The sequence below is a fragment of the Cupressus sempervirens genome, chromosome 11, assembly GCF_028749045.1.
Source record: "Cupressus sempervirens isolate cs-2001-9-10 chromosome 11, ASM2874904v1, whole genome shotgun sequence".
In the NCBI taxonomy this organism is placed as follows: domain Eukaryota; kingdom Viridiplantae; phylum Streptophyta; class Pinopsida; order Cupressales; family Cupressaceae; genus Cupressus; species Cupressus sempervirens.
Window position 1 is genome coordinate 502762040 of NC_143128.1, and position 22699 is coordinate 502784738.

Sequence of the window (22699 nt, forward strand, 5' to 3'; positions counted from 1 at the left end):
TCGCACAATGTATTCTCAAATCAAGAAGATTACAATACACTTGGAATACAAGTTCTTATAGGAGCGCATCACCACAACTCGAACTCAGACTCGGACTCAGAGAGACTCCTTCTAGCATGTAGTCTTGCAAACATAACTTAATGATTCAAACACCTCCCCGAGCCCTCCTTTTATAGTGATTTACAAATTGGAAACCATTTTTGGTCTTACAAAACCATGGGTAAAACAACCATGCCACATGTTACCCACTTGTCATTTGTAACTCCAAGAATAACATTTTCGTCCATAATTTTGTCCTCTAGTTTAGACCTTCATAAAAGTCATATAATGAGTTGTTTATACTCTAGAAATAGCTCTCCTATAGTACTAGGGACAAGACACATTTTTAACAACTCATACACCTTTTTCCAACTCATAAACATGTGGAAAACTAGCACAAACAAATTTAAATTTTTTTAGAAAAAGCTTGCAAGGTTGAGACACAATTCTCAACATTCTCCCACTTATTGAACACCTTGCAAGAGTCAGGGGATCCAAAGTGTGATAAACTTAATTGCTAGAGGCCAAGAGGCCCATAGACTTCAAACACCATATGAACTTCTCTGTGCTCACGGGCTTACTTAATGCATCAACAACATTCACCAAACTCTCCACCTTCTCTAGCTTCACCTTGTCGTCCTCAACCATATCTCTCACAAAATGATATTGTACATCAATGTGCTTGGTCCTGGCATGAAATGTTGGGTTCTTTGCTAGGCAGATTGCACTCTGACTCTCACTATAAATTGTCACTACACCTTGTTTGAACTCTATATCTGAACACAGTCTCTTAAGCCAGATAGCTTCCTTGCAAGCATAAGTAGTTGCCATATACTCTACCTCTGTAGTGGACAAAGTGACCATAGCTTGTCGCTTGCTCATCCAACTTATTGCACCACCAAATAATGTAAACACATATGTACTGGTGGATCTTCTTCTATCAACATCACTAGCCAATCTAAATCCACATAGCTTGGAATATCCAAGGAATGCTCATTTATTGTTCCATGGAAACATATAGAGTACTTTGAGGTACTCCTCAAGTATTTGAAAACTCTTTTCACTACATCCCAATGTGCTCTTCCTTGATTAGACATGTAACGGGAAAGAACTCCCACTGCTTGAGTAATGTCTAGTCTTGTACACATCAAACTTCCAACAACACTCTGATATGGTACTTGACTCATCTCTTCCATCTCCAATGGGGATGAAGGACACTGTGAGCTAGAAAGATTTGTCCCCATAGTTACAGGAACACTCAATGGTCTAAAATCCTGTATATTGAATCTTTTCAAAATAGTACCAACATACTTACTTTGGCCTAGCCAAAGCTTTCTATTTTGTCTATCTCTTATAATCTTCATTCCTAGAATGTGCCTTGGTGCACCAAGATCTTTCATTTCAAACTTTGTTAAGAGATGATATTTTAATTCTACAATCAAACCTTTTCCTTTGCTAATAAACAACATGTCATCAATATAAAAGGCAATAAATAGGAAATTGTCACCATCGGACTTGTAATATATACAGTGATTAGATTTGGATCGCACAAATTCCAAACTTAATACATATGTATCAAACTTTTGGTGCCACATCCTAGGACTTTGTTTTAAACCATACAAGGATTTCTTCAATTTACAAACCAAATGACTTTTACCTTTCACTACAAAGTGCTCTGGTTGTGTCATATAAATGTCTTCCTCCAAATATCCATGAAGGAAAGTTGTCTTCACATCCATCTGCTCAACTTTTAGATCATAAGGTGTTGTAATAAAAAGTGAAAATCAAATGTATGCCATTTTGCTACAAGAGAAAAAATTTCACCATAATCAATTCCTGCAACTCGAGAGTAACCTTTTGTAACCAATCGTGCTTTATACTTCTCAATGCTTCCATCTAAACCCATCTTTCTTTTGAACACCCATTTACAACCAAAAGGATTATGTCCTTTAAGCAATGGTACAAGGTCCCACCTGTCATTCCTCTTAAGAGCTATCATCTCTTCTTCCATGGCTATTTTCCAAGACTTTGAATCATTCATACCAAGAGCCTCTTCTACAGATTTTGGTTCATCAATATTAGCATTCAAAGAAGATACACACCTCCAATCATCAGGAGAATATTCATACCTTTCTGGTGCTTTCCTCTATCTACTAGACCTTCGAACAAGATCAGGTTTAGGTTCATGGTCAGGTTCATGATTAGGTTCTCCCTCTTCCTCTGATGATTCAAAACTTGTAGAGCTCTCTTCAACATCTCGTCTTTCTATGGGCCTCATTTCAACTTTCTCAGGTGTACCAGGAAGTTGAATCACATCTTTCTTTTTTTTTATTTGTTCTAGCTGTATTGTAACCAAAGAAGGCTTAGTTTCTCTAAAAATAACACTTTTGGAATAAAATACCTTTTGGCAATAGGATCCCAAAGCTTGTATCCTTTCACACCATAACTATATCTGATGAAGATACATTTGACAACTTTGTTGTCCAATTTTGTCTGCTTCTCCTTTGGCACATGAGCATATGCCTCACAACCAAAAACTCTTAGATTTATAAGTGAAGGCTTGTGGCTTGAACATGCTTCCATTGGTATCTTATCAACAAAATTTGATGTAGGAGACCTATTTATCAAGTAGCAGGCAGTGACTACAACTTCAGTCCATAACTTTTGTTCCAATCCAACTCCACTCAACATACTTCTAGCCTTCTCCATCAAGGTCCTATTCATTCTTTCTGCAACTCTATTCTGCTGTGGAGAATAAAAAGTTGTCTTCTCTCTCTTAATATCACAATCTTTACAAAATGTGTCAAAGTCCCTAGAGCAATATTCACTACCATTATCAGTTCTCAAACATTTTATCTTCTTTCTAGTCTGCAACTCAACCATTGCTTTAAATTCTTTGAAACGACTGAAAACTTCAGCTTTACTCCTAAGGAAATAAATACATGTTCTTCTATTGAAATCATCAATGAAAAAATAATAATAAATGATCTACCAATAGAAGGAACATCAACTGGACCAAATACATCCAAATGGATTAGATTCAAAATACATGAGGACTTATGAGAACTTGAGTAAAACTAAATGTGGTTTTGTTTACCATAGATACAATGCTCATAAACATCAAACTCAGGATTTTAGTCATTCAACCCATCAACAAGGTTTTTATTTTTTATGGTTTGTAGACCCTTCTCACCTATGTGGTTGAGTCTTTGGTGCCATAACATATTCTCTGCAGGCAGATTTGATTTAGTAGATAGAACACCCTTGGGTACCCAAAAACCATGGCCATCTATTGAAAGAGAAACCATCTCCTTCTCCAACAAAGGAGTCCTCTTCATAATCTTATCAAAAGTACTATTGCACTCAATCATGCATGTATCAAGCTAGTACAATGTACCGAATCTGCTTCCTTTTTCTATTACCATAGCACCTCTCACCATTTTCACACATGCTTTAGAAAATTGTACATGCACACTCGCATCTATTAGTTTGCTAACAGATAACGAATTCCTCGCTAGTCTTAGGATATGCAAGACACCATTAAATTTTCTAATTCTACCATTAGAAAATTTCACATGAATACTTCCATGACCAACAACATTAAGAACTGAGTTATCACCCAAATACACCTTACCGCCATCAAAATTTTCATAATTACTAAACCAATTTCTATTAGGAGTCATGTGAAAAGATGCACCTGAGTCTATCAACCATGCATTGTCACCTGCATGATTGGCCAAGGCTGCAATGAAAACATCTCCATCTTCCCTCTTAGACTTATAATTATAATCTTGTTTCTTCTTCTCCTCTTTGCAATCCTTTCAGAAGTGTCCAGGTTTGCCACAATTCCAGCAGATCACCTTGGACTTACCAGGAGATTTTGATCTCCCCTTATTCTTGGACTTAGAACGGCCATGCCGCTTTTTGTTCTTGCCTCTTTCTTTTGGTCTTTCTTGAACACTCAAAGCCTCTTTGGCATTCAGAGAGACCCTCCTTCTCATCTCCTCATAAAGTAAAGAACCAACAACATCCTCAATCTTCAAGATAACTGAAGTGCTCCCTATGGCTATGACAAGGTTGTCCCATGAGTTTGGCAACAAACATAGCAAGATTTGACACCTTTCTTCTTCATCCATCAACACCCCAACAGAGGTCAACTAAGTCACCAACATATTAAAACTTTCAAGATGCTCAAAAATCTGTCCACCTTCCATTCTCAAGGAATACAACTTCTTCCTCAAGAAAACCTTGTTCACAAGTGATTTCCCTTGATAGATCTCACATAGCTTCTTCCAAAGCTTCTTCGCAATAGGTTCTTCATGGACATTAATTAAAATTGAGTCTACAAGACACAATCTGATGAGACCTTTAGCTTTTATGTTTGTCACAACATATTGTGCAGCTAAAGTTAGAGATCCGTGGGCATCATCTTATTCTCATCAATCACATCCTATAGATCCTGATCAATCAATAGATCTTCCATCTTTAGCTTCCACATCTCAAAGTTTGTGCCAAAAAACTTCTCTACATCAATCCTCCCTGATATGCTTTCCATCTTTGCAATCTTGCAACAAAGAAATGAAAACCTCTGCACAAGCTCCCACTCAAACCTTAATTAGCTCAAAAAACCATGTACCCAACAAATAGAACCAAAACTGGCCAGACTCTGATACCACTTGTAAGGAAGCAAATGTGCATGAAATCACTTCCTACACTAATTTTGAGAGGATGATTATGCAAATTCAACTAACTAATGCAGGGATCTCAAGAAATGCATAATAATATAATCAAAATAACAATGAATGCATAACATAATGATTACCATGGGGAAACCCTTCTAAGAGAAAAACTCCACCCTCCAAAACTTGCATAATGTATTCTCAAATCAAGAAGATTATAATACACTTGCAATGCAAGTTCTTACATGAGTGCATCACCACAACTCGAACTTAGACTCGGACTCAGAGAGACTTCTTCTAGCATGTAGTCTTGCAAAAAGAACTCAATTATTCAAACACCTCCCCAAGCCCTCCTTTTATAATGATTTACAACTTGAAAACCATTTGTGGTCTTACAAAACCATGGGCCAAAACCATAGGGAAAACAACCATGCCACATGTTACCCACTTGTCATTTGTAACTTCAAGAATAACATTTTCGTCCATAATTTTGTCCTCTAGTTTAGACCCCCATAAAAGTCATATAATGAGTTGTTTATACTCTCAAAATAGCCCTCTTGTATTGTACTAGGGTCAAGACACATTTTTAACAAATCGTACATCTTTTTTCAACTCATAAACATGTGGAAAACTACCACAAACAAATCTTAGAATTTTCTAGAAAAACCTTGCAAGGTTGAGACACAATTTTCAACAATTTTTACATCATACAACTCATCAAACACATCATAGCACATTGGTATCCTAGTCCATCTCATAAAAAAACATCACATTGCATCATCAAGTGTCAGTAGCATTAAACATTTTGTACAAGAAAACATCACATCCTGCATCTAACACGTCAGTATCATAGTCCATTTCATAACAACATCACAAAGTGTCAGTCACATCATGCATGTCATACACAAAACATCACATCATGCATAACACATGTCAGTCCATCTCATAACAACATCACATCCTGCATCATAAAACGTCAATAAGCCCATGCACAACATATCATCCAAAAATCACATCCTGCATAAACCATGTCAATCCATCTCCTACATCTATCCACATGCATCACATAAAATATCCACATCAAAACATCCCATGGCACAATACTCAGTACACACATCTCTCACCCCAAAGAATGCTCATATATATATCCCACATCCTCAAAGAATAAAGAATGCATCACCCATCCTTGACAGAATACAAAAGTCCATCATAGTCCAATCCAGTGTCCACATAGTACAAATATCCATACAAATACATCGGGTTTGTGCCTGCACAAATACATCCAAAAAACATTGTACATCATAAAAAATGCAACATATCACTGCTCCTCCTCATCCTCATCCATTGCATCATCCTCATGAGAAACATAAGGGTCCCTCTCCGCACCTTGCGTTGCCTCTAGTGGCCTCATCTATCCTCCTCCCATACCTAAGCTCTTTGCCTCATCTCTCCTCCCACCCATTCCCCTATCTCATCTCTGGCGCTGTTCGAACCTGTGACTCTGTCTTATATGTTGAGACCTACCAGTCCTCTATGAGCCCCCAGTGCTCCATCCACTTTCTCCCCCTCCATGCATGACTATATGTGTGCCAGTGGTACCCGACCGTGTCAGTCATCTATAATGCTCTATCTGATCTGTTGGCACTACTGCATGATATCTCCCTCTATAAAATTTAGCTCTCCCAAAGGTCCTCCACCTCCCCCCTTAGTCGCCTTAGCTCCTCCAACCATCCCCAACCACCATATGTGCCCCCTCAGCATGGCCACCTCCACCACCAACCTATCCCTCTCCTCCTGCACTATGTCCATCCTCCCCTACAGCCTCTGCCTCTCCAATGCCATCATCTCCAACCTCCCCTCTAACTAACCCGACTCCGTCCCCAATGTACCCAACTCAACCTCTTCTCAGTTGGCCTATCCCTGAGCCACATTGTGCTCCTGTCAGAACTAATCCCACTCTATCTTGAGCTGATCCCTCCCTTGCTATGTTTTTGCAACAGCTGACTCGTGGTCTTGTGTGCCTGCTGAAGAGATGCATACCTCCCTGCCAACCTAGCATTATCTACCTTGCCTACGGATGATCTGCCTCCTCCTCCTCCCACTGCAGCTGCCCTCTCAACCCAAGCAATCCACCCCAAGGGTCCCTCCATCCACACAATGCTCTTTCGCTCCTGGATTTGAGTTAGCATTAAAATATTTTAGATAGATGTTTAACAAAATAAAATGTTATATTTCAAATCAAGATCACTAGCAAGAATTATTGATGAAAACAACCATATTTAGATGATGCAAATATTGTACACAGAACATAGATTCAAACAATAATTTTTGAAAATTTATTTTTTTCCATTATTTTTTATGGAAGCTTTCATCTCTGCAATAGTCGCACCTTCGATGGCATCCCCGTATTGGTGGGTGATAGCTATGTTTCTCTACCTAAATCATACATTTCATGTTATTACTTTCATAAAACATTAGCATATATTCATATTCATACCTTCATAATGGTGTCAATATCCTAATGCATATATTTACAAACTTTAAGTAATGACAGTGGTCTCCGATACATACCGACCTGGCACAATTATCCTTATTACCCACCGTATAGTGATGTGGCCCGATATGCGTAATCAGGAAATGTCTTTATTAATGATTATACTTGTCTATGGCACTTGGTGCTTTCTACTTTCTCTTTAAATATCTTTTATTACTTCCAAGTGTCTTTTATATGTAGCACTCAGATATATACATTATTTCATGTATTTGAGTCTCAATATTATTTCCCCAGTAGTATCTGAAGCTATCCTGAGTGCTACATTTGATCACATTAGAACACGAGGAGGAAAAGGTGAATGTGTCCCAATATGAAATTGTGCCCCCATCATGCATACTAGATTTTCATTGGAAAGAACTAGTGAATTCTCGCAAAGGCTTGTAGTGCTCTAAGCCACGCAGATCTCTTCATAACCCAAGTGCCAACAAGCCCTTTCTTCCAATGGACTCAACCATATAAATGTGCTTCTCTGCTCGCGCCATGTGTTGATAACCTCCCTTTTGTGCATCTGTTATTTGATTTACATTTGCAGCTTAGCTCTGATACCATATTGAGTAACAAGGATCACTTCTACAAATGTACTAACATGGCCATTGTAATTGATATGTTTGAAATGCAGATTTCGATCTCATATAAATAAGAGAGGAGGAGACATGTCTTATGAAGAAACATGTCCCTATGGTGCAATCATCACTTAATAATATTATATTAACCTAAATAATAATATTTACAACAATATGTATGTATGTATGTATGTATGTATATGTATGAAATACAATAATATATATTATTTCACATAGATAAGTATATATAGAAAATGATGATTTACCCAAACAATAATGTATATCAGATCGAATCAATCCAACTGAAGCTACAACTTTAACAGTTATTAATTACGGGCATGTTGTTGTACCACCCCTATTGACTGGTAAACATGATCATTTTATAAACAAATTTGTAGCTTTGAAACTGAAAGTGGAGATTAGATTTCTTACACATTTGTGCTGTATGTCTTTTCAATTATCAGAATATTATAATTACAATATCTCTAATCTATTTCGCAGGATGTAATCAGAATTCGATCTTTGTAAAATGTGTATGCAAATGACAAGTCGATATTGATAAATACTGAATATTAATTTGTAATTCTGAATCTGATATTTGCAGTCACCAAATTCCAAAGGGCAGAACATATATTAATTTCAATGTCTTTCCTTGGTATTGGATCTTTATTATATAAGGTGCGAGGAAACATATCCATGAGCAGACATGTGTTCAAGGGTATGCCTCATGAAGAGGTGCCTCTTCATGCCCAATCTCTAATTGGGTTTCAACCATTAACAACTGCAAATGATTTCCTTAACCAAGATTGAAAGTAACCTTGCTCAAACATATTAAATGTCCGATCTGTTTCTAATTGCCAATCATGATGCTCAATCCGGATTGGATATGAAACATCAATTGACTATAATCCGCAATTTACTAGTCTCTAAATGCAGATCGATCATATACCTAGAATCTATGGTTCTTCAATCAGATACAAATATGATGATTGGATTTCCAAAAATAAATGAAGTAATGATATGACTGAATGCAATACAAACATGCATGTGTGTATGTATATCGGAGCATACAGAGGTTGACACACATACACATATATATACATCATGAAATCAATGGTCATTTCAATATCTGACCGAAGCTACCATTTCTTCAACAGAAACTGAGAATCGAATGCAAATGCACAACAAAGCGATGCAGCTCAGAATTTATAGCATCAACAGTCTTTTATTGATTTCATAAATGTTCACATACAATCCTTAATGACCTGCAATCGTTTCAAAAATCATATGTCTTCTGTTGAGAGGTCTATCACTACAGGTACCAAGTGTAGGACTGACTGATTGGAAACGGTTTATACATGTGCAACTTATTTAGAAATGACCTGCAATCATTTTGAAAATCATATATGTCTTCCGTTGATAATCACTACAGGTGCCTACTGAGTGTAGGATTGACTGACTGGAAACAGTTTATACATGCGCAACTTATTTGGATCCTATTACCACCTCTAGTGAAGCACAATGAAGTGGTATTGTTGCATATTTCACTGCTTTCCATTGAAAACTATGGTACAATCTCTCCAACCCTGGCAATTAACCTTCCAAACACCAATCACGAAGTCAAAAATAGCAATCAGACCCCAATTTGCAGCTCCAGCAATGGTCTTCAGACCTCCCACCTTCAAATGCAACCCCCGGATCATCCCTACAATTCAATAGAACTATTGCGTTGATGTTTAGAATAACTAGGTGTCCTAGCAATGGCAAGCAGCACATATCATATTCTTTATTAGGCTAACAAGAATAAACTTTGCAATCAGAAAATGTAACTTCAGTAAGAAGAATTGATAGGATAAGGTCAGCAGGGCTTTTGTCCAAACCTTGATGTCTGCTATGGTTTTTGCATCCTAACAACAGAGTCTTGCGAAAATTCCAAGATCATGTCAAAAACTTCCAGATAACAATTCCTAACATCCAAAACAAAATATATATCAATTAGAGATAAGGCACTAGGGCCTAAACTGGATGCCCTGATGTCAAATTCATATTTTAATTTGTTTTATTTTATTTATATTATTTAAGTTATATTTATATTTTTAAATATTTATTAATCATATGGTGTTAAAAGGTACCTTTCAGTATCTGCTCGCCAAACTCAGGACATGATACTTCAAAAGCATTCCGCATTGTAATCACACCCTGATATTTGAAAGGTTTTGACCATAATTTTCATCTTTTTCTCTTGCAAATGCTACCAACTTCAAAGTCAGGTTACAGTATGTTACTTTTATGCTGATATAAGATTCAGCAAAAATTCTTATTTTCTGATGGAAATTGATATTTATAAACTCAAGATTCTAGAACTTTTTCTATAGTAATAGCTTACAACCTGTAGAGAAGGCACCATTATTCACAGGGCATCGTACCATTATTTCACTGCTTTCCATTGAAAACTATGGTACAATCTCTCCAACCCTGGCAATTAACCTTCCAAACACTAATCACCAAGTCAAAAATAGCAATCAGACCCTAATTTGCAGCTCCAGCAATGGCCCTCAGAAATCCCACCTTCAAATGCAACCCGGATCATCCCTACAATTCAACGGAACTATTACATTGGTGTTTAGAATAACTAGGTGTCCTAGCAATGGCAACCAGGACATATCAGATGCTTTATTAGGCTAACAAGATTAAACTTTGCAATCAGAAAATGTAACTTCAGTAAGAAGAATTGATAGGATAAGGCCAGCAGGGCTCTTGTCCAAACCTTGATGTCTGCTATGGTTTGCATCCTAACAACACAGTCTTGCGAAAATTCCAAAATCATGTCAAAAACTTCCAAATAACAATTCCTAACATCCAAAACAAAATATATATCAATTAGAGATAAGGCACTAGGGCCTAAACTGGATGCCCTGATGTCAAATTCATGTTTTATTAATATTATTTCAGTTATATTTATATTTTATATATTTATTAATCATATGGTGTTAAAAGGTACCTTTCAGTATCTGCTCGCCAAACTCAGGACATGATACTTCAAAAGCATTCCGCATTGTAATCACACCCTGATATTTGAAAGGTTTTGACCATAATTTTCATCTTTTTCTCTTGCAAATGCTACCAACTTCAAAGTCAGGTTATAGTATGTTACTTTTATGCTGATATAAGATTCAGCAAAAATTCTTCTTTTCTGACAGAAATTGATATTTATAAACTCGAGATTCTAGAACTTTGTCTATAGTAATAGCTTACAACCTGTAGAGAAGGCACCATTATTCACAGGGCATCCTGCCATTTTTTCTCGGAGATTATTCTAAGAGATTTGAATGCTAAAGCTGGAAGGGAACATTTCTGTGAGAAGTTGAATCTGCAGACTTCTTGCATTGAATGTTTCAATCAGGACCAAATAGTAAACAACAGTCTATTCATAATCAGAGAACTGCACAATTACCTTGTAACAAGGGTCATGCAAATATCACATCGGAGCAGATACAAGGTCCATGTGAAGCTCTCAATCATTTCCCTTCAATACTTCATTTATAATGATATATCAGTAACAAATATCTGAAAGAAACCGTCTGCATTGCAATGTTAGAATCAACTCAAATCCTTAACATTTCCAACATAGCAAAAATAGAAATGTTAACAATTGTGACGTGTTCCTCTGGTGCCTGGGATTCCCAGCCTACATAGAGGACAGAAATCATCATTATTTTTGGTGCCAGCATCCCTGCCAGTCATCACAAGTCAATGATGTTTCTTCACCATTTGGGGTTATTAGATGGATGTAAGCTAGTAATAACCTCAAATGCCAGCATCTTCCAGGTGTAGGATTGTATGTGATTCTAATGTTCCTCCATATCACTCAATTTCATCTTTGTATTCGGAACATAGCCAGCTTCTTTCATTTGCCCGGCTAACTTCTGCAACATGGCATAGATCTCCTCTATTTGTGGATGTGAACTACATCCCACAGAAAATACATGCACACTATTCTTGACTTCAATACAACTGCATCCAGGTTCCTTTTTTGTACATGCATCTTTCATTGTCTTCCTTATATTAATTATATCTCCCCACTTGCCAACATTTGCATAAATATTTGACAATACCACATAGCAACCAATATTTTGGGGATCCAATTCTAACAGTTGTTCTGCTGCAGGTTTTCCTAGTTCTGTATTGCCATGGTCTTGGCAAGCTCGCAATAAAGCCCCCCAAACAGTAACATTAGGTTTAACTGGCATCTTTTGGATGAAATCATGTGCCTCATTCAAACACCCACTGCGGCAAAGGAGATCAACCGTACAGGAATAATGACCTGCCCTTGGCACAATATAGTGTTCTTGAGTCATAGCATGAAAATAGTGCCAACCTTCATCGACTAAGCCTGCATGGTTGCAAGCTGTCAGAACAGCCAAGAAGGTGACATGATCAGGTTTCATCCCTCATCGTTTCATTTCTTCAAAGAGTCCAATAACTTCTTCTCCGAATCCATGTTTCGCATATGCAGCGACAATTACAGTCCATAATATCACATCTTTTTGACGAACTAAATCAAATACTTGTTGGGCTTTGTCTATACTACCGCATTTTGCATTTGTATCAACAAGGGTGCACTTTAATACAATATCCGACTCAAATCCTTTTTAAATTATGCAAGCGCAGACCTGCTTTCCATGTTGCATGGATGCCAGAGTAGCAAATGCACCAAGAGCATGGCAAGTGTGAACTCATCTGTCTTGATTCCTGTCTGTTGCATCTGAGAAAATAGCTTAAATGCTTCCGCACTATGCCCTTGTAGAGTGTATGCTGAGATCATTGTATTAAATGAAACCACGTCCCTTTCAGTCATCTTCTCGTACACAATGAGCGCATTTTCTAAGCTTTCACATTTTGCATACATGTCAGCAAGGTCAAATGCAATTTTAATCCATTTATCACCATCTGAGCATGAATCTATTTGCCCTGTTCCAGGGCTTTCAAACCAGGACATGCCTTAAATAGACTGCGAAAGGTATGTATATTTGGTTTTATGCCAGCTTGTGGCATTTCGCTGAAATGAGCTAATGCTTTTTGAAAATTACCTTGCCATACATATCCTCAAATTATAGCAGTCCATGAAACTAAATCTCCTGGAGAAATTTCATCGAACACTTAGCATGCATCTTCCAAACACCAGCATTTGGAACAGAAGTCACCAAGGGTTGCCATCAAAATGGAATTGGATATAAGCCCACTTCTCACTATGTGACCATGAACTTGCTTCCCGGATCGAATCTCTCACAAACCAGTACACGCCTTTAAGACGCTAACAAAAGAAAACTCATCTGCCTTCACATCCACTTCTTCTAGTTGTCTGAAAAGACTTAATGTATCTTCCTCAAAGCCCTGCCGAGAGTATTCTGCAAGCAATGTGTTCCACGACACCAAACTTGGTACAGGCACTTTGTCAAACACTTGGCATGCATCTTCTAAACTTCGACGCTTAGCCTTAAAAATGACAACCCTGGTGATCAGAAATGGTCTGCTTCGAAACCAGTTTTAATCATATGGGTATGAGTTCTCTTCCCTTTTCCAAGGTTTTTAATGACCATGAGAGTATGATTTTTTAATAAAAATATTTACATTTTCCTTCTTTTGCATCTCTTCGAGTGGAACCTGTATGCAACAAAATTCATGGCTTCCCTGCAATTCTTCAATGAGAATTTCTGAAGTTCGGGCTTTAAAGCAATTCAAAGTGCAGCAGTTGCAAACGCAGTGCATTCATTTTTATTATAGGTTGGCTTGAAAATGTAAGTAATTTTTGTTTTTCTGATGTCATATAAATAATGTAGATGTTGATATCCTGTCATTGGTAATTGGAATCTACGCTTACAAATGTAAAAGTGCCAAAAAACAACATTCTTGCAGTGCTAAAATATTCTGACGTTGCGCAATATCACATATCTGGATAACCTTCCTGACTCGTGTACACTGGAAGCCACTCCGGTTTTCATAATTTTGCTCTGCTCTGTCAACCTCGTCCAACTGAACTACATTTCCCTTCATTAATTGTAGTTAAGCTTTCTGTTGACTTTTCTATACATCTTTTGACATGACGCAGTCTATTTATTTTCTGAGAGAATTTCTTCACTCGGTACAGAAGGGATACCCTATATCTTCCTCAATTCACGTGGCATATAAAACTTAAAAAATTATCAGTACAATTTAGAATTTTTTTAATTTTGATATTAGACTCATATTACAGACATTGGATGGATTTTTTACAATTGCATTTTAAAATCTTGTATGAAGAGATGCCCACTCGCGTCAAAAAGTTGTTTCCTCACTCTAACTATTAGCATCCGATTTTTAAGCAGTGGAACTTGATGGAGCTCAAAAGTTTTGGGCCTCCATTTGAGAGATAATGCTGGTGACTCAGTGGTGTAGTCATTAATATTGAACTACATGGCATGTGACATCCGAAGGAACAATCATATAAGTAAAATGGGATTATACGCAGTATATGGGAAGGACTGATGAATATTGGCATCACATCCTATTCTGGAAAGTTGTGAGCTTTTAATGTGGTCGTTATAATAAATGTGTGTTCCCCCATTCTGTAGATAAAGAGTGACACTGAAATTTGCTCTTTATATCAAACATACAAAGATTTATGGCTACATGATGTTGTACTTAAGCAGACTTGATGCATCCAATAGTGGATAAAATGTCATATAAGGAATAGCGACAGCAGTGAGGATGTTGTATGCGTTCGCTATTATTCAGAGCGGAACCATCAGACAAGTGTTTTTATTCAATATTGAAGGCATGTGAATGAAGGAATAATAAGAGCCGCACTGATCCTCTACATTTAATTTCTCAGAGAAAAAGATACGGATACTTGGAATGCCCGCTTCAACCTCATCCATGGAAAAGAAATCAGCGAAGAAAGCAAAAAATGATGCCCATACAAAGAGAATGGACCTGCTAAAAAGTTTCACAGACGGTGATACTAAAGAGATAATATGACAGGAGCCGTTTGGAATGATGCGACTAAAGTTCATATGATGGAAAGGCCATTTAAACCTGGAAATCCCGATGAGGCTTAAACGGAGTGAAGAGCCAGCTTTTACGGATGAATGAAGCGTCCAATTCGAAGTTTCTCTTGTTATTGCAGAGGGAAATCTTTTTTAATGAGACTGGAACCAATACGATCATGAATGAATGTTGTATTCCATCGACAGAAGCATCCACGGGAACAAAGGAAATGGCACCCAATTTTATAAGCTTTGGAAATTATCTGATCATCAGTTATATTGGGGTATAATTAACCAAATTTGATGTTTGATGTTAGTTTTTTATTATGAAAAGGGTGGTGCTTGAGAAGCAACCAACACCCTTCAGCGCTCTACAAATATATGACATGTAAAATCAAACAGACCATCGTTCAGATATACAAGAAATTCTCTGCATTTTTTTAAGTATATAAGTTATCAAGATTCCTTCCTTGGTAAGAAGATGAATTTTGAACCAAGCTCCTAGATATTGAATGATTGGGCATATATTTTGATATTGTGTGTGATAAAATTGTGTTGAGTGGAGCATCAGAATTTGAGTGTCTTCAATGCGATTTTTTCTAAAATTTAATCAGTAAGATTTTTATTCGCTTTAGAGTTAAATTATTATATAGTTCGTCTTTAATGATAATCTTTATTTTCTATTAATAATTTGTTATTAGGATAAGTGGATCAAATTATTCGTTGCTATTTAAACCCAATAAATACAAATATTGTGAAATATTGTAATTGTTTCTTTATTCGTATCTATTTTGTTTCTTTAAGGGTTAAAACATTATAGACTGGTTTAAATATGCATAAGTACGAAATAATTTGACACATCCTCATAGCCAAATTGTTTTTTAGATTTAATAGCCAAATTGTTTTTTAGATTTAATATACATAATATCTTAGAGCTGTATGTGAAAACATATAGTTTTGACTCTATCGCCCTTTTAAATTTCAGCACTGATCATTAATTCACTCACGGTTTTCAATCTATATGCTGGCAATATTCTAATCTCTTTCTTTTAAGGGTTTGATATCTATTTGTTTTAATTATTCACTTTTGATCTTATTTCAGCATTCACAAGTTTATTAAAGTAATCGTATTTTCGAAGATTAATACTCACTATTAGCAATCCAGAAGTTTCCCTAACCTCTTGTCATTTCAGGAAACTGTCTTTGCATTAAATCTTTTTGCTATAAACATCTTGGATCCAAGTTTGTTATCTAGGATTCAAGTGCACCGGCCTTGGTTTTGCAGAACCAAAAGTGCAAAGGATCTAAATCAAATTGATTGATCTTGTCAAGTTGGCCACAAATCGATTAGATATCCCAGCATCGAGCAAGCAAGGCTCGTAGGATTCTAATGTACGATTTTGAGAACCAATAGAACTGAGTTGTAATCGGAATTTTAAAAAATATATATGTATATATATAAAGATTTTTTTAATTCTAATTCTAATTTAAAACAAGCATAAGGAATTTCCACCTAAAAACTTAGAATTGGAAAACCAATTCACATTGAATCCTTTCGAAGAAGGCATCCTCTCGTGGTGGTGATATGCAAAGCCAACTTGTAGAGCCCAAGTCTCTATGGGTAATGAGTGTCTCCTTTTCAATAAACATTTTCTCTGGAAGGTAGTCATTTATACAAAATACTGACGTGCATTTTTCAAAGTGAGAATAGAAGAAAGCATTGGCATCCAACCCCAAGCTTGCAATAATCATATTTGTGATTTTCTTTTGAAATTTTCATACAGTCAAACATATATTGACAATGTTTCGCTTCCAAACAATGTTATTAGAGAGAGTAATGTAAAATAGCTTTAAAGGAAAGGTGAAGTTGAATAATGTCCCAAAAATTTGAATTCTCATTTGGGCATATCTTTGTGTATATTTGTGCAATGCAAGTTGGATTTGCTGAGTCTGGAATGAGAAACCCTCATGATTTTGAATGGTCATGTGGGGCGGCTAAATGCAACAGATTACTTCCTTGCTTGTCCACTTTTCTGACCAACCCATGTCTCACCTTAATCAACTCCTTTACAGTTTCTAGTAACACCATAATAAATTTTTTTGTCAAATTAAAGATTGCATGTCTTTACTGTCCATAAATTAGTAGGCTTTTCTGTTTTATGTAAGATCGCATGTCTTTACTGTCCATATTTATGGAACCAAACGTTAAAAAATGCATCTTCTAACTCATCTTCTAGATGAACCAAATGGTTTCAGCCTTATTCCAATAACATTTTTTTGAATTTAAAACTTCTTGAATTGTCAAATACTAGAATTTGACAATTCAAGTATTATTTAATTCTATGAAACAAACGGACCCTAACTACAGAGATTTTTGGTGTAATTGCACCTTTGATTACATGTAACAATGCATGTAATGGGTCTCAAAGATCCCAATTTTGGAATTATAGTGGATTTGGAACAAACTTTTGTCAGAAATTTTTGAGGTGACTGTGTATTTGATTACATGCAACAAAGCATGTTATAGGTGCTAAAAATTCAAATATGGTAACCAAGTAGCATTGAAAGTTAAAACAAATGTAATTGGGGATTTTTGAGGTGATTACATTTAGCATTGCTTGTAGAATGACATATACTGAAATATGTTGGGTATGGGAAGTTCCAAACTTCTAAGCTTTGTGAAAGGTTCCATGTACATATTATTTTACAATTTCGATTGAAAAAAATTGACTTGGGGACATCATTACATAACATCATTCAAGATGGGTATGGGCATGCTGATTTTTGCCAAGATACATCTATGCAAGGTTTTCAAAAATTGTTGTAAATTCTTATCCCCTCAAAAGAAGGGGCATTTCTGGTTTCTCAAAGTGTAGGCATGCATGTAAGGGTACATGATATGGATGTAAATTGATTGGGAGCTCTCATAAATGGCATTTTTCTAGAAATAGTGGCATATGTATTTGAAAGTATTTTTCATCATCAAAGTAAGTTAAAAGGACTTCATTGGAAAGAAATTTGTTATTGGTTTAAACCAAATTTGAATAATGTTTTTTCCATGGTCATAATTGTATTGTGAATATGGAATTTTTACATAAATTTCTCCTAGGACCTCTTGAAAACAAATTGATAAGCATTTGCAATGTATATAAATAGAAACAAAATCTCCAAATATGGCTTCAAAAGCAATTAAAATGAATAAAAATCCTATTTCTTATGGAAAATGTATGAAGAAAACCCTAGGCATAACATAGATGCACTATAATAATAGAATGTTGTTATGTATTTGTTATATTAATAATAAGTCATAGAAGTAATAACATGTAATCATCAACCAACATACATAATAGGTTACATTCCTTAAGGATCCCAAGATGTTGAGTCACATTTAAATTTAATTAATTCTAAGTCTATCAACTACCATATCCACATGACAGAATAATTAGAAAGTCTAATGTCCATAATATACATATGTTTCGAATGCCTCTTGGAAAATTAATTCGGAATGCTCAATCATCCACTGTACATGTCACAGGGTATGAAAGGCTTAAAAGAATATACATGTGTAAAAGTAGAAATACATCATCCTCTTTGGATCCATGATACGTACAATACAATAAAATAAATGAAATTATCCACCATGCATGACACATCCATACATCAAAAAGATATAACATCCATCATAAAATATAACCATCCATCATAATGATCCATGAATAGAATGAAGGTAAATGCCAACAAAGAATGCTCTAGTCACGGTGACTACGAACGGATCTCAATGGTAAGAGTGAAAAAGCACTACCACCTGACTGTGTGGAACCTAAATGACCCACTCCCACCACGCTGAGGAGATAGTCTCAAGTCCCAAACAGGATATCAAAACACAAAGCACAAGAAATCTCTAAGTCCAAGAAATCCTAAAAGTATACTAACTCAAAGGTTCCAACACATAGATTGACATCTAAACCCAGAGGCACACAAGACACGTAGGAAACCTACTATGCAAGCAGGAAAGTGTCATCACATGAATCATGTTGGAAGTTCCTCGAACAATCCCTTAGGAATCTCGGGTCTCCAGTGATCCTGCAGCCACTAGTATCCTCTCGTATTGACGAGGCATACTATGGAATGCAAGGTCGTAACCAAGCATTCTCTCAACTCCCATTCTAGTTTGTACTAGCACTCAAGGCACGGGTGAGAACATACAATTAATCTTATTAGGTTCATTTAAGTCAGTATTTAGTGTAATGTTATCACTTATTAAACCCAACTTACAATGAGTCATCCCTAGAGCCACTTAGGGTCTCCCCTCCCCTATTGCAAGCCACTTCCTGACACTACACATAGATAACCTACCCTAGGCTCAAGAAATCACAAATCACAAAATCACCTCGGCCCTAAACAAGTTATTGGAAAGCATCAAAAGATAAGCTACAATAATCACATCAATTCTCCATGAGCAACTGATAAGCATCAGATGATAATCATAATAATCACAATAGCTCTCTATCATCAAATGAAGGCATTAATGATAATTCATAATGTCCAATGGCTCTCAATGAGCAATTAGAAAATATCCCAAAATAAATCATAGTACTGATCGAATACTCCCAAAAGGGTCAAGTCAAAACATGACATCATCTAGAACATAGCAATACTTCAGTCCTCTCAAAGCAACTGGAAAACAAATCAAATATGACTGATTGATGACTCAAAAATGGTTAAGTCAGGTATCTCAAATACATACACCTCAGTTTCACCCAAGGAAATTGGAAAGCAATAACAACCAATAAATACATCCATCATAGAGCATATCAACACAACACCATTGTTGGGTTTAGAAAAATTGAGAACAAATCATCATAATATCACAATCACATAACCCCTGAGCTTTTGGTAAATGTCCTAAACTGATCAACACTGTAGGACCACCCAAACCCCAAATACAACCAGTACATAGAAAACATCATAGTTTCACAGTAAGTTTGATTTGAAAAAAAATACATAGTTTCAGTTTACAGAAAGGTTTAAATTCTAGTTTCATATATGTTCAAATGTATAAGATTTCACATTTAATCTACAAGTCAACCCACTTACTTATTTGAACCAAAAAATAGAACTACCCCCGTTATACATTAGACCAATTTTTCCTAAGATATTCCAAGGGTAAATTATATTCATTTAAATTATTAAAATAATTCTTGTGGAGTTTCAAAGAAATTAATCTATGAATTTATCAAGTCAATATAATAATAATTTAATAATTTTAATACTTAAATTGACTATTTCCTTTATTAATTAAGCTTAATTAATTCATGCTTAATTAAATCAATCAATAAAATATATACTTCATAGTCTACAATCCCAAATCATTTTAATAATACGTTAATTAAAACTTTATATATATATATGAGTCACTTAATTAAATTATTAAAGATATATATATATATATATATATATATATATATATATATATATATATAACTATTTTTGAATTAATTTTTAATAATTAAAAATCATTTATTAATTTATAAAACTATATTTCAAAATTATTAATAAATACATTTTATTTTATTTAAAATGTCACATATTACAAAATTTAAATAAAATAATAATAATAAAAAAATTAAAACAATTAAAAAAAAAAAGTATACATATTAAAAAGCGTGTTTAAAGGCCCACCAGCCTGCACTGCTCTACAGTCGCAGGTGTTACTGTAGCAGTACCACCTGCCGCGATAGTGTGGTGGTGGGGTGTGGGAAGTGGTGGCCCTGCCCCACTTTTGATATTTATTATTATTTTTTTAATTTAAAATTTATACTTTTAATTATATTAAATTTTATAAAAAAAAAAATTGTTTTAACAATTTCATTTAAAAAAAAATATATAATTTTTTTAAATTTAATTATTATGTATTTTTTAAAAAATTAATATTTTATAAATTAAATAAAGTTTAATCCAATTAAATACTCTTCCCACATTAAAAAAAAAAAAAAAAAAAAAAAAAAAAAAAAAAAAAAAAAAAATATATATATATATATATATATATATATATATATATATATATATATTTGATTTCCACATTACTCTAATAGAGGAAATATTATCAACCATCCAAAATTTTTAATTTAGAATTTCATCTTTAAATTCGACCCCTTTCCAATTAACTCCTATTTTCTTTAATCTAGAAAATAAGGGTTTTTGATGACAAGCATTTAATAATTCACAATATTGAAATGTTTAAGCTTTCATCACAGAGAATTTAGATTTACAATCCACAAAAACAAAGAAGATAGGAAAGGATAATTGCATAATAAATCAGTGATCAAAACACAAGACCCTACCTGAGCCTGATGCTAATATGCAATCCCCAAAAAAAATTGTGAGAGAATTTGCTCCTCTTCAAGAGCCTTTCTTTGAAAATTCTCTCAAAATTCTCCTTCTGAAATTCGCTCCCAAATTTCGCATCCAAAATTCATCTCCCAAGATTCCTCTCCAAAGATTCGTCTCTCAAAATTTGTGGTCCCTCAAAAATGAACCCCAAAGTTGTGATTAGGAGTTTTCTCCTCAAACTGGGGCACTAATTGTGCATTCACCCGAGAGGACTCCTTGTTCACAAGACTCAAACTCAAAATTAACTTTGATTAATCTTTTCATGCACGTTAACTGAATTATTAAATAACTTTATTTAATTTTTCACTTGACTTCTATTTTTAATTAATTTATTACTTTTAATCCCATCTGCACTTTATGAAATTAAAATAACATTATTATTTTCACTTATTTTATCTTTTTAATTAATTTCTTTTATTTTCAACTCATGCAGGCATCATGCGACCTAGAATCTTTTAATAATTTAATATCTTTTCACTTCTTAATTCATTTTAGAAACTTAATTGATAAAATATTTATTAATTCAATTAATAATAATATTTATCATTTATTTAAAAATGAACTTTAAATATATTATTATTAAATTAACTAAATCTTATCACGTTCTAAATTTATACTAATAACTTTTATCTCCAAATTTAATTCTTTTTATTTAATTAATTTCTAAATTAATTAAATATTAGAGATATCATATTAATTTTCCATTAAATTAAATTATTAATTTAATCTTTTAGTTAGACTTAATTAATAGAAAATCATTAAGGACCCATAAACAATGTACGAAAACCCAACATAGAAGGACAAATACAAAATCAAACTAAAGGGTTATAATCACGAATTAACGTCATTCAACGCATTTGGAGGGTTCTCAACTCGGATACTTTTCCTATTTATCAATTAGGGCAAATGGCTAAAGGGTTTAGGATTTGGATTTAAGATTTATCTCCCCTCTCTTACCATTGAGATAATGCGATAGGGTACGCTCATCTTGGCAATTCAGGGAAGTTGATACCTGGTACCTGCAACCTGCATAAAATCCACACATGTGCATACACAATATTCTAAGCTAAAAAAACAATGGCAGGAAGTGGTGCATTGTGTAGATCCCGACTAGCAGGTGACTACGACTCCCTTCTTTAACCACATTAGAAACGCCATACATAAAGAAACCAAACACGCGCACCATATACATGCAGTATGGGGTAAGTATCCATAAGAAAACACATGTGATAATAAACCATCTAACTAATCATCATTGATAACTGAAAACATTGAATAATCATCATACATACATGAAATATAGAGTACCAAGTAATCTCATCATATAATAAACTGAGGGTAAAAGAATATCTAATAATCTCCAAAATAATAGTGCTAATCATCAAACATAAAACTGGCCTAAAAGAGGTTGGCAATGATAGCAAAAATGTAACTTAGGGGCAGGCA

General features: G+C 34.8%; 1 pseudogene across 1 annotated transcript; it reads right to left on the reverse strand.

Annotated features, from left to right (window-relative positions):
* Window positions 1-9131: 9131 nt before the first annotated feature.
* LOC149530571 (pentatricopeptide repeat-containing protein At1g11290, chloroplastic-like) lies at window positions 9132-13693 on the reverse strand (annotated as a pseudogene). Its single transcript, XR_016358733.1, has 5 exons — window positions 10837-13693; window positions 10603-10687; window positions 9968-10427; window positions 9716-9802; window positions 9132-9540 (listed from the first exon to the last, which is right to left on the reverse strand). The product of XR_016358733.1 is annotated as a pentatricopeptide repeat-containing protein At1g11290, chloroplastic-like (transcript).
* Window positions 13694-22699: the final 9006 nt, after the last annotated feature.